Here is a 12549-nt window from a genome sequence, read left to right on the forward strand (position 1 = left end):
TATGTGCAAAAATAAGTTTGCTCTTTCATATTCCAGCGACACAAATGACTCGTTATTGTCCCTACCCCATTTTGTATTTTGAACTAAATAAGATTTGCCCCGTCTAGTTATTCACCTTATGAGAATGAAAGTAAGTGTGTGTGTTGGGATTTATGCAGTTTTGATGATTGACAAAAAAAATAAAATCAACATGATCCAAAGATACATTGTCACGAGTACTTAATAAAAGCAAGTGTATAGAAATGGGATAGTGTTAATTTCTTGATAAATCTCAAGGAAATAAACATATCAGTGAACTGAAGAGAAAAGAAAGAATCAATGAGAATTGAAGACTTGAAGTTCAACTATAACGACATAAAAAAATCAAGGAGTTTGATTTGAAGAAGGAGTCTTAAATCACAAAGAAGTTAAGATAGAAGTGCTAGAATCCTACAAAAGGAAGGAATTCAAACGACATGAGGAGTCCAATTCAAAAAACAAAAGATGTTGCGTCCTAGAAGAATTTAGGACTCTAGAAACCCAAGCTAAGTGAAGTACAACACATAAGCGTAGAGTTTTAAACTTTTACGATAAGAGAAAGCAGCAGAATAGACTTGGAGCGTCGGAAACCTGGGGAAAGAAACTTTCTCTACTGATCTTGTCGTGGAATATGGCCATGGCCACTCTAGCCACTGGTCACCCATCTTAGTTAATACATCCTTCTACAATTTCTACAAGTAATCATAGTTTGCCTACAAATTTGTGTACTATAGTTTTGGACATGAGTGAGGCTCAGGGCCGGCTCTATGCATACTTAAATAAGGCATTGGCCTTAGGCCCCCAATTTTAGGGGGCCTCAAATTTTTATCAAGAATAAATTATGTGTTAATTTTTTATAGAAAAAACATTAATTATTTATGATAAAAAAGTATATATTTAAAATTATTATTTTATTCTCTTCAACCCCATTCAAATAGAAGAAATCAAGAAAATTTTGTTTTATTTTCTTACACTCTCTCCACTAATACTCATATTATTTTATTCTTTTTAACTCATTTTACACTTTCTTCTTTAAATTGTTGATAAGTTAGAGTAATATTTTGTCAAAAATATCAATTAATAGTCGAAAAGTGTGGAACAAAGTGAATTGTAAATTCTTTTTCCATTTCTTCTTAGATTTTCAAGCATTACAACAACCATGGTAAAATGTGGGGTAACCAAATTATCAACTTCAGCAAAGATATGGTTCTAACTCTTATATTTATTTGAAATTTGTCAACTTATTACTTGTAGAACTATGTTAACAATTCATATAATGATTGTCCGAGTAAAATAATATTTTTTAACGTTGAATTGATAAAATCTTATTTAAAACTAATAATTGAAAAAGAAATCGAATAAATCATTTACATATAAAAAAAATATAAAGTAATACTTTGTATTTAAAAATGTAAGAAAAGTAAATTTTAAATAAATGCATGTGAAGTTTATTTAAATTTTAGGCCTCTAATTAAGATTTCGCTTTAGGCCTCCGATAACATTGAGCCGCCCCTGGTGAGGCTGCTCATTTGGTTGAATTAATATTCTAATGTTTTAAAGGGCTATACATCAACAACTCAAGCCAAATCATCTATTGAACCTATTCCCATTAAAAAGCTCTATTATAATAATGGTATTCCTAAAATTACTTGGACCGAATGAATACCATAGAGAATCTCCCATATGCACTAGTTAGAAAATTCTCATATAGAACTGGAAGAGCTGTGGATTCAAATCCCCAAACAGTGTAATATTAAAGGCTAAGCCAAAATTGGGTTGTTGTCTAATGGACATATTCTTATGAGATTCAATCGGCAAGAAGATTTCATTAATATGATGTCTAAGCCTAATTATTATATTTTGGCTAAGATGGGTATTAGTACTTGATGAGGCCTCTTATCTATAATACTACTAATTTCAATGTTGATGAAGAAACTACGTAAATTATGGCTTGGATCGATCTCCTTTCCGGATTTAAAACTCACATAGTTTGTTAAGGAATCCATCTAGCTACGATAGGAAAACCCCTTCACTTCACTTAGGCATGACCACTATTAATAAAACACGACCTAGGGTGCATCAGGGTCAAGGTACAAGTTAATTTACTCTCAGCCTTTCCAAAGTTTGTGGAATTGGAAGTTGGTAATGAGAATACACAGATTTCCAGGGTGGAACAAGTTAAGATTCAATATGATATGCAATCAAAATATTACAAAGAATGTAGGTTGCAGGAGCATAATGAGGAAGGTTGTAGGATCATTTTACATCCTGAAATCAGAGTATGACAAAGGAAAACAAGAGGATGAAAAGGCTAACAGGAACCTTGACGAGGGTTCGATTATCAGATAGATTTCTCAAAAGGTGGCATCCCACTAGTAAAGTATTTTCAAGACAAGATACTAAAGAGAATGGCAATAATCATGGGAAAGCTAGTACTATGGAAAAATCCTTTGCTGCATTAAATGATGGATTGAGCCGCCCCTGGTGAGGCTGCTCATTTGGTTGAATTAATATTCTAATGTTTTAAAGGGCTATACATCAACAACTCAAGCCAAATCATCTATTGAACCTATTCCCATTAAAAAGCTCTATTATAATAATGGTATTCCTAAAATTACTTGGACCGAATGAATACCATAGAGAATCTCCCATATGCACTAGTTAGAAAATTCTCATATAGAACTGGAAGAGCTGTGGATTCAAATCCCCAAACAGTGTAATATTAAAGGCTAAGCCAAAATTGGGTTGTTGTCTAATGGACATATTCTTATGAGATTCAATCGGCAAGAAGATTTCATTAATATGATGTCTAAGCCTAATTATTATATTTTGGCTAAGATGGGTATTAGTACTTGATGAGGCCTCTTATCTATAATACTACTAATTTCAATGTTGATGAAGAAACTACGTAAATTATGGCTTGGATCGATCTCCTTTCCGGATTTAAAACTCACATAGTTTGTTAAGGAATCCATCTAGCTACGATAGGAAAACCCCTTCACTTCACTTAGGCATGACCACTATTAATAAAACACGACCTAGGGTGCATCAGGGTCAAGGTACAAGTTAATTTACTCTCAGCCTTTCCAAAGTTTGTGGAATTGGAAGTTGGTAATGAGAATACACAGATTTCCAGGGTGGAACAAGTTAAGATTCAATATGATATGCAATCAAAATATTACAAAGAATGTAGGTTGCAGGAGCATAATGAGGAAGGTTGTAGGATCATTTTACATCCTGAAATCAGAGTATGACAAAGGAAAACAAGAGGATGAAAAGGCTAACAGGAACCTTGACGAGGGTTCGATTATCAGATAGATTTCTCAAAAGGTGGCATCCCACTAGTAAAGTATTTTCAAGACAAGATACTAAAGAGAATGGCAATAATCATGGGAAAGCTAGTACTATGGAAAAATCCTTTGCTGCATTAAATGATGGACTTGCAGACAAAAAAAGAAAGTACCTGCACACAATGCTAGAGAATCAATTGAAGTATCCAATGATAGTAGGTCTAACAGAATTAGCAGTAATGAAGATGAAAAGGGAACAACAGAGATAAATAGGACACATGAAAAAGCTCTTAGGGAAGAGAATCCTAAACTTGCTACAGCTACTAGGGACTGGGTAAAAGGATTACAACATGAGAAAGGAGGGACAACTAACAATCTGCCTTTGGAAACAGTAGATGAAGTTCTTATGGAGAATACAACTAAATTAGATTTGGACATAATTGATGAGAACATAGAGAAAACCAGCAACAACTTGAGATTATTACTAGGACTAATAATTAACTTGAGGTTATTACTAGGACTGAAGCACTAGGTAATGAATCAACTAAAGCACAGGGTGACACAACATGATAAAGGGAGTTCATCAATAGTTATGCATGAGGAGCAGAACAAGGATATAGTACTGTGGAAAGATCTGGAAAATGCATCATACCATGAACCACTACACATTGAAACGTAGCCTCCTTCTTGAGGGTGCATAAAATCAGAGTTTGCAAGTTGAAGATGAACCAAATACAAGGGCAGTGGTACCAATGCTGTTAGAGATACAGCGAACAACACCCATGCAGAGGTTATATGAATTGGTCTCTCATCAAATAGATCAAAGTATTCCTACAACAACTGAAATACTAAAGTTAGAGTTGGTAGAGAATAAGAGGAGAAGGATAATGAGAACAGTGTAGAGTTGATCAGAAAAGCAGCTGGTTTATCATCTAGAGGTGTATACAACAGAAAAGGTAAAACAAAAAGGGATGCTACCAGCAAAATACAACCAACAAGGATCCAAGAAGAAAGGGGGTTAAAGTTATATCAAAATGACCTATAAAGCCTATTTTGGAATATTAGGTCTATTGCCACACAACATGCCTTTCATAGAGTGCAAATATTGCACATACATCATACTTTTCTTTAATTACTTTGATGGAACCATTTTAAGACGCTAGACAAATCCATAGATATAAAGCAACCTGAAAATGCAATATGTGAATTACAATTCAAATAGTCAGATTTGAATTTTTGTTAATGAGCATATTCATGTGGGGATTATCTCTCATTCTGATCAACAATTGAAAGTGCAACTTACATTAGAGGATGAGAATCAAATTTTACCAACTGTGGTTTATGTCAAATGTTCTGTTAGGGAGAGATTGAGGCTATGTGATGATCTTTACTTCCTAAGTTTCAATTTTCACTGCCTTACATAGTTGGTGGTGATTTCAATGTTATTATGGGGCTGGAGGAAAAAATAGGTGGTCTACTTGTCTATCCATCAGAATATGAGGATTTTACCTTCTGCATAAATTTTTGTGAGTTATTTAATATTAACTGTTCTGGAAGCCCATTCACTTGGTGTAATGGTAGGGTTGATGAGATTGCACTTTCAAAAGGTTGGATAGAGTGATGGTTAAATAGGGGTTATTAGATTTGTATTACTGCATGAGGTTACAACATCTAGCCAGAAAAAGATCAGATCATGCTCCTCTACTTTTATCCCGTGGTGCTGGTAATCAGGTGAGTTTTGGGCTAAAATCATCCCTGAAGTATAGCTCAAACTTAGGCTACATCCTTATGCTATTGTTGTGAACAAAAAACATCCTTTAACTATCCAAAATTTTACGACAAACATCTTTCTGTTAACTTATGTTAAAAAAACTAACAGCTGAATTTTTTTTAAAAAAAAGGCAAGCACGTGACTCCCCTCAAATCTCATGGATCGTCTTCATCGTTTAGGACACAATAGTTGGACTTTTTTTCATGCTTTTGGCAGAAAAATAATTTGTTCCAATAGAAAGAGTTGTGTATTTTATGAAAGGTTAGGATACTAGTTTTTATTCTTGTCTGTCTTTATCGTCTTGAAAGAACTATCGTATTTGCAAAGGGCAAGTAGAAATAACCATGATTAAGATCTGCTATGACAATGCAAAATGTCCCTTACCTATTTGATAAAAGGTCTGAAAGGGATTGCAGGAATATTGCATATCGATTTTCATGTTTCATTGCCTTCTAAAGTAAATTTAGCAACTTCTGATCTTTAAAGTTTTATTGTCTATATGTGGGATAAACTCATCGTTCTAATCCTTGTATTTTATTTGTATGGGTAATTTCCCGGTTGATCAAAGAGGTACAATGAAAGTTGTTGTGGAATATTTTTAAGAAACCTATAGTTTTGTTATTCAGTATACTCAGTTTCCTTATCTTCAAGTTGGAAATACAGAAAGGCCAAATTATTTGCCTATGGGTGTCTTTTTCTCATTGCCAACTAGCAGGAAAAAAAAAACAGCTGAAAAACTGGGGAAACAACTGGTAACAAAAATACACTAAATCAGCACCAAATCAGCTGAGGTGAGGAAAGACAAGTTAAAGAAATTAACCATGGTTTAGCTCTCATTCATAAGGAAGATGATCGGGTGGGGAATTGAGAGGAAATCAATCCGACAAAATAGGGAGATTTGGGAAAATCACATGCTTGGCACATATTTTTAGTTCAACTGTTAGTTTTTTTAGCAAAAGTTAACAGAAGGATGTTTATTGTAAAGTTTGGACAGTTAAAGGACCTATTTTGTTCACAATTACAATATAAGGATGTACCCTAAGTTTGAGCTATACTTAAAGGATGATGTACCCTAAGTTTGAGCTATTCATAAACCTTTCAATTTTTTTGAAGTTTTGGGTAGAAAAAGAAAACGTTAAAGAGGTTGTCAAACAGAATTGGCTAGCTGATGTTGAAGATGTTTTTGTTCAATTGAAGATCAAGAAGAAGAAGACCAAGATTGAACTATCTAAATAGAGAAAAGAATAATTTAGAGACATTTTTAAGCAGCTTGCAATCAGGGAAGAGGTGGTGAGGGTAAAATAGGAATTGTTTTAGCAATTCTCTTCTGCTATCAATAAAGCAGTATCACAAAAAGCACATGCAAAATTAAAATTCTACCTTCACTATGAAAAAGAGCGTTGGAGAAAAAAGGAAAGTATTCAGTGGTTTAAAGAAGGGGATAGGAACACTAAGTTCTTTCACAACTTAGTCAATGGGAGGATAAAAAGGCTATCTTTAAAAATAATTTATAAGGAGTATGGTTCATGGGCAGAAGGTGATGCTGATATTGCAAGGAAGACTGTTAATTTCTATAAGGAGCAATTTTCAGAAGGTAGATCTGACTGTGCTGCAGTACATTGACTCTCAGGTTTTAGAAATTGATAATGTTGCAATGAATGTTGTACCAAGTGAAGATGATGTTAGAAGAGTCACTATTGAATTAAATCCTGTGGACCAGATGGATTTACTGGCTACTTCTACCAACCTTGATGGGATATAGTAGGGTCTACCTTATTAATGTGGTGCAGGGTTTTATTTGGGGATCTACTCTACCCAAATGTATTACTCACACCAATCTGGTCCTTTTACCTAAGAAAGAGGTGGTTCAAACTTTCTCTGACTTAAGTCCAATTAGCCTGAGTAATTTTATTAACAAGATTATTTTCAGGATCATACATAATAGTCTGGAAGATTTTCTCAATAGATTGACTTCCACTAATCAATCTGAATTTGTTAAGGGAGGGAGCATCACTAATAATGTTCTCTTAGCTATGAAAATAATCACTACTATTAAGAAGAGAGGAAAACCTGATAAATTTAAGGACATGATTTGGAGAATTGTAGCTAATAATTGGTACTCTGTATTATTTAATGGGCAGGCTTATAAATTTTTTTCACTCTACTAGGGGGTGAAACAAGGAGATCCACTATTCCCTGTTTTTTTATATTGTCTGTTGAAGTCCTTTCAAGGGATTTAAATCACCTATTCTTTATACATGAATTTAAAATTTATGATTTTCCTAAATGGAGTGATCAATTGAATCATCTTGCATATGCAGGTGATACAATTATATTTGCTTCAACAGACAAGAAGTCTCTTCAGCTTATTATGGAAGTGTTGAATCATTATGAAAATCAATCTGGACATATGATTAATGAGGGAAAGAGTTTTTGCTATATGTACTCTAAAATTGTTCATGCTATTGTTCATGAAGTGAAGAACACCATAATTTTTTGATAGGTCAATTGAAGTATTTAGGTTGCCTCATTGGACATGATAAGAAGAAGAAAATTCACTTTGCAGAACTCATAAAGAAAATTCAGAACAAATTACATGTGTGGAAGGGTAAATTGCTATCATTTAGGGGGTAAAGTTGTATTGACTAATCATGTGCTTCAGAGTATTTCTATTTATTTTCTATTTTGCTATATGTCCTCCTAAATGGGTTACTCAAGATATTCATAGAATTTTTGTAATGTTTCTATGAAATTTTAAAGAAGAAGGCAAAACCAAACATTGGGCTCCTGGAATGACATATGTATGTCAAAGGAGGAAGGGGAACTAGGTTTCAAATCTTTATTTGATGTCTCTAAGGCTTTATTTGTCAAGTTATGGTGGAATTATAGGACCACTAATACTCTGTGATCTAATTTTATATGAAATGAGTATTGTAAAAGAATTAGACCACATGAGGTTGAATGGAGTGGAGTGTCTTAGGTTTGAAAGCTTCTGCGGCATGCAAGGCACTCTTTGATCAAGAGCTTTGATGTGAACCTAGGGGGGGGGGGGTATGCCAGTGTCTGATTTGACGAGTGGACTCAACTAGGAACATTATACTTTATCTTTCCTATTAATCATTGTCAAGGACAGTTAGAGGAGGTGAAACAACTTAGAATTAAGAATGGGTAGAATGATGGCTTGCTAAATAAGAGCTTCAATGTTGAGGTTGTTCAATATATATATATATAGATCATGGATAGTTAAGACAAATCATGGTGGATGCTCACAGGGTCTAGGAAGTTAACCGTAAATAATGCTTGGATCTAGTTAGACAAAGGAAAGAGTCTAATAAGGAAATCATGAAAATTTAGGGGAAAAGGGTTCCATTCAAAGTCTCATTCTTGATGTGGAGAGTTTGGCATAAGAGAATCCTCATTGGAGAAGTGTTGGTCAGAATGAGAATCACAGACTATGTACATTGTACATTGTGTTGCAATAATAATGTGCAGGAGTCATTTGCTCATTTGTTTATAAACTACACTGACTCTAATAGAGTTTGTAGCTACTTTGCAGATGCTCTAGGATTCAAGGGCCTTTTGTAAAAGTCAGACAAGCTATAGAGGTTTGGTGGAAAGCAAAATGTGTTATTAAATTTAAATCTTTATGTAAAGTTACACCTGCTTTCATCATTTGGCATATATGGAAGAGGAGAAATTTGATCAGACATGGAAGTAATATGACCACCAGAGCCATGATAATGGGAATCACAAGACAACTGGTTTTGTTTACTAACTTGTTGTCTAGATGGACGAGAATAAATCTGATTCACCCTTTTGGCCATAAGAAATGACTCAGACTTGTTTGGGTTTCTAAAATTAATCCTTAAGTTGTTTTATAGGTGAATGTGAAATGAAGCAAGCGATATTAATTAATTTATAGATATTACTTGCTTAAGGTATATGACTGAAGACAAATAAAAGTTTATTTTACTCACTTCACAAAAAGGGGGAATGCATCATTTAGAGATGAAAAGGAAGATATAGTGCATGTGTAAAGGGGAAGGAAGTGAGATTATTTTTCAAAATATATAAAATAAATAAATAAAGGACATGATCTTTGTTGTGATTTTTGAGGAATACTCAATTCTAATTCAATCATACACTCCAAACAATTAAAAAAGGAAAAAAGAGAAAAAAATGTTCCTAATAGATTAACCATGATGATCTACATGCTTCGTGAGAAAAATCGATACGCAAATGCAAAGGTTGAAGTAATGTCTTCACCGATAAGATTGTTGAACTAGAGGTTGCTCTTGCAGCTTATGAGAAAAAAAAGTCCTTCAGGCTATGAGTAAAGTTGTACAAACTAATCTCAATAAAGAAAGGGCTGAAAATATTGAAATTATTCATCGGTTTACACAATTATTGCCACACTTTCCATCAGTTTTTCCCTTTCCAATCTTGGGGCCTCTGACATTATTCTGCTCCTATCTAGTGTTTTTCTTATTAGTACTCAATTGTTGTTGCTTCATTCAGTATGGCATTGATCTTATATAGAACATTATATGACAGTTTAATGGAATAGTTATCTCTATTTTAATGACTCATGTTCTTGCTTTCAATAATACATTATTATGTTGCATGAAGTCGTTGTCATATTGTCTTGGTGATAGCCTTAGTGGTCATGAATAGTTCAACTAATCACTCTATCTAGTATGTTATAGGATTGACATAGCTTTTCAATGATGCCAAAAGGGGGAAGATAAGAATTGTGCAATGTTTAAAACCCATTGACTAACCTTTTTCATTCTAGTATTTCATGCTTCAAACTACAGGTAAAGTTATTTGAATGCACAAAGACAAAAGGTTTTTCATCATCAAAAATGGTAAATTCATTGGGATTTATTCAGTTTTGATGATTTACAAAGAAACATGAAATATGTAAGTCAACATGGTAAAAAGATACACTATCACGAGCACTTAAATTCGGGGTAAACTTTTAAAATGAATAAAGACAAGTGTGTAGAAATTAATAAATGAATAGTATTAATTTCGTGATAAATCTCAAGGAAATAAACATCGTGTGAATTAAAGAGAAAGAACAATGACTTTGAATAGAAGAAGAAGTTTCACTTAAAGTAGAACTCTTCAAGTGACTGCTAAATTGAAGAGTTGGAGTTTAACAATAACATAAAAGAATCAAGTGGTTTGATTTGAAGAAGGAGTCTAAAATAACAAAGAAGTGAGAATGGAAGTGCTAGAATCCAACAAAAGAAGGAATCCAAATGGTAGAAGGAGTTCAACTCAAATGAGAAGTCCAACTCAAAATAGAATTCAAAAAACACAAGAAGATGCATCCTAGAAGAATTAGGACTTTAGAAGCCCAAGTGAAGTACAACACGACAAGCAACAGTCTATAAATAAAGGTGAAGTCATCCAGAATATTTATGCACTTACAAAGCAAAAAAGGCAATTGGAAAATTGACTTCCCAAGCGCTATCAGCAGATTGAAAGAACACATCGAAGGACTTGAGCCTTTTACAGAGTTTATGTGTTAGGAGTTTTTCTTTGTGATTGAGTCTTGATGTAATATCAGTTCAGTGAGTTATAAACTGAATTAGGAGTGTTGTCTTCAAGTTAGGATAACTCGAAGAGTTGGGAACAAATATCTTTGGAGGTTTGTGTTGAAGTTTAGGATTTAGAGTAAGTTTCTAGGATTGCAAAAGTTGTAATTTGCAATCTGAATTCATAACTTAAAGTTTAGGAATTAGAGTTAGTTCCTAGGATTGCATGAGTTGTAATCTAAATCCATAGTTTGAAGTTTAGGAATTAGAGCTAGTTCATTAGGTTACAGAGTTTGTAATCTTAAACTGTTTAGGCTCAGTGATTTGGTGAAATTGGAGTTAAATCCTATAAGGTACATGTCGTGATCTTTTACACCTTTTGAGTCGAGTGTTTTTCACGTAAAAATATTGTGTTCTTTATTTATTGCTCTTACTATTTTGTTGGAATACGTTAGGCAACCTGTTTCACTCATAGGCGAATATAGAGTAAATTACTAGATCGTGCAGAATAACAATATATATTACCTCACAGGACAACACGAGAAGAACATAAAATGAACATAGAACAAGATGTTATAATTTCTTAAATTTGTTCGTATTTTGTGTTCAATCCAGTAAATAAAAAATATAAAAGGACCAGAAAATTATATTGTGAGCCCCTAAATCGTTTGGGTATCCTTGAGGAATTATAACCTCCTCATCATTGCTAAAGTTTTGGGTGTTAGGATTTTGCCATGATTTCTTACCATATTTGAACTTTAAGCATTATCATAATTGGTTTTTTTTTTTTTTGAAAGGAAAACATTATTTTCTTCATATTTGTTTTTTTTTGGATTGGGATCCAGTCCAGTAAATTTTCCTCCAGTATTTATCAATAGGGCTTTCAGATTTTGACACGTGTCCTACTATAATTTTAATGGATAGGATCTATAGTCTTAATACTAGCTCCATATACAGATCCTTCTGTTTAGTATTAACCCTAGTTAATTTTCTTTTCTCGTTTTCCTCTCTTTCCACCTTGAGATACTATTTATTTTAGAGATCTAACAATTATTGGTTCTCTTTAAAAAAGTAGTCACGTTTCATTTTTGAGTGTCAATTTAATTAGTTTTTAAAATTAAATTAGATTAAATTAATTTGATATTTTTAAAATTTAAAATTTAAATACTTAAAAACTATAAGCAAAGTCATGTCAATATGATAAAAAAAAATGTGAAAGTGCTGGTCAATATGATTATATCATTTGACCCTCGCCTATGTTAGGGGAGAAAAATCTTTGATTTACAAATTACTTTATGCTAATTCAAATCTTATCAAACACACTGTACTTGAGCCATTAAAATTGGATCCTCAAGATCTAATACACGTTTTGATCATCTTCTAGATTTTATATTATATCTTGTTATTATTATAATTTATTTCCTTCATAAAATTTATTAAACTCATATACCTTTAAATTATTTTGAGAAATTCAATTAAACTAATTTTTACGGGATATAAACAAATTGTTACATCATTACAATCATCTCAAAGGGGCTAACCCATCGGTGGCCCCTTAAATTTGGCACGAAATTTCACTTAGGCACCTCAAGTGGATGATGTTCATTTTAGACACCTCATGTAGGGTTTCGCTGTGTCATTTTGGCACTTTTTTGCCAATCAACAAAAATATATGAGGTGTGTGTTTACACTCGCGATGACGTGTAAAGTGGCAAATTAAATGACGACATTTGTCAAAAAATAATTTGTAGATATGAATTTTGAATAAAAATATAAAGTAACCAATGACTCAGTGACACGTGTATTTTTGCTCAAATAAATTTTTAAAAACAAATTAAATCAATAAAATCCCACATGACCCCCCCCCCCACACCCCCGCAATTGTCTTCTCCAATAACCCCCATTTGCAGAAACACCCGCCACC

Source organism: Solanum tuberosum, unplaced genomic scaffold (genome assembly GCF_000226075.1).
Source record: "Solanum tuberosum cultivar DM 1-3 516 R44 unplaced genomic scaffold, SolTub_3.0 scf00518, whole genome shotgun sequence".
Taxonomy (NCBI): Eukaryota; Viridiplantae; Streptophyta; class Magnoliopsida; order Solanales; family Solanaceae; genus Solanum; species Solanum tuberosum.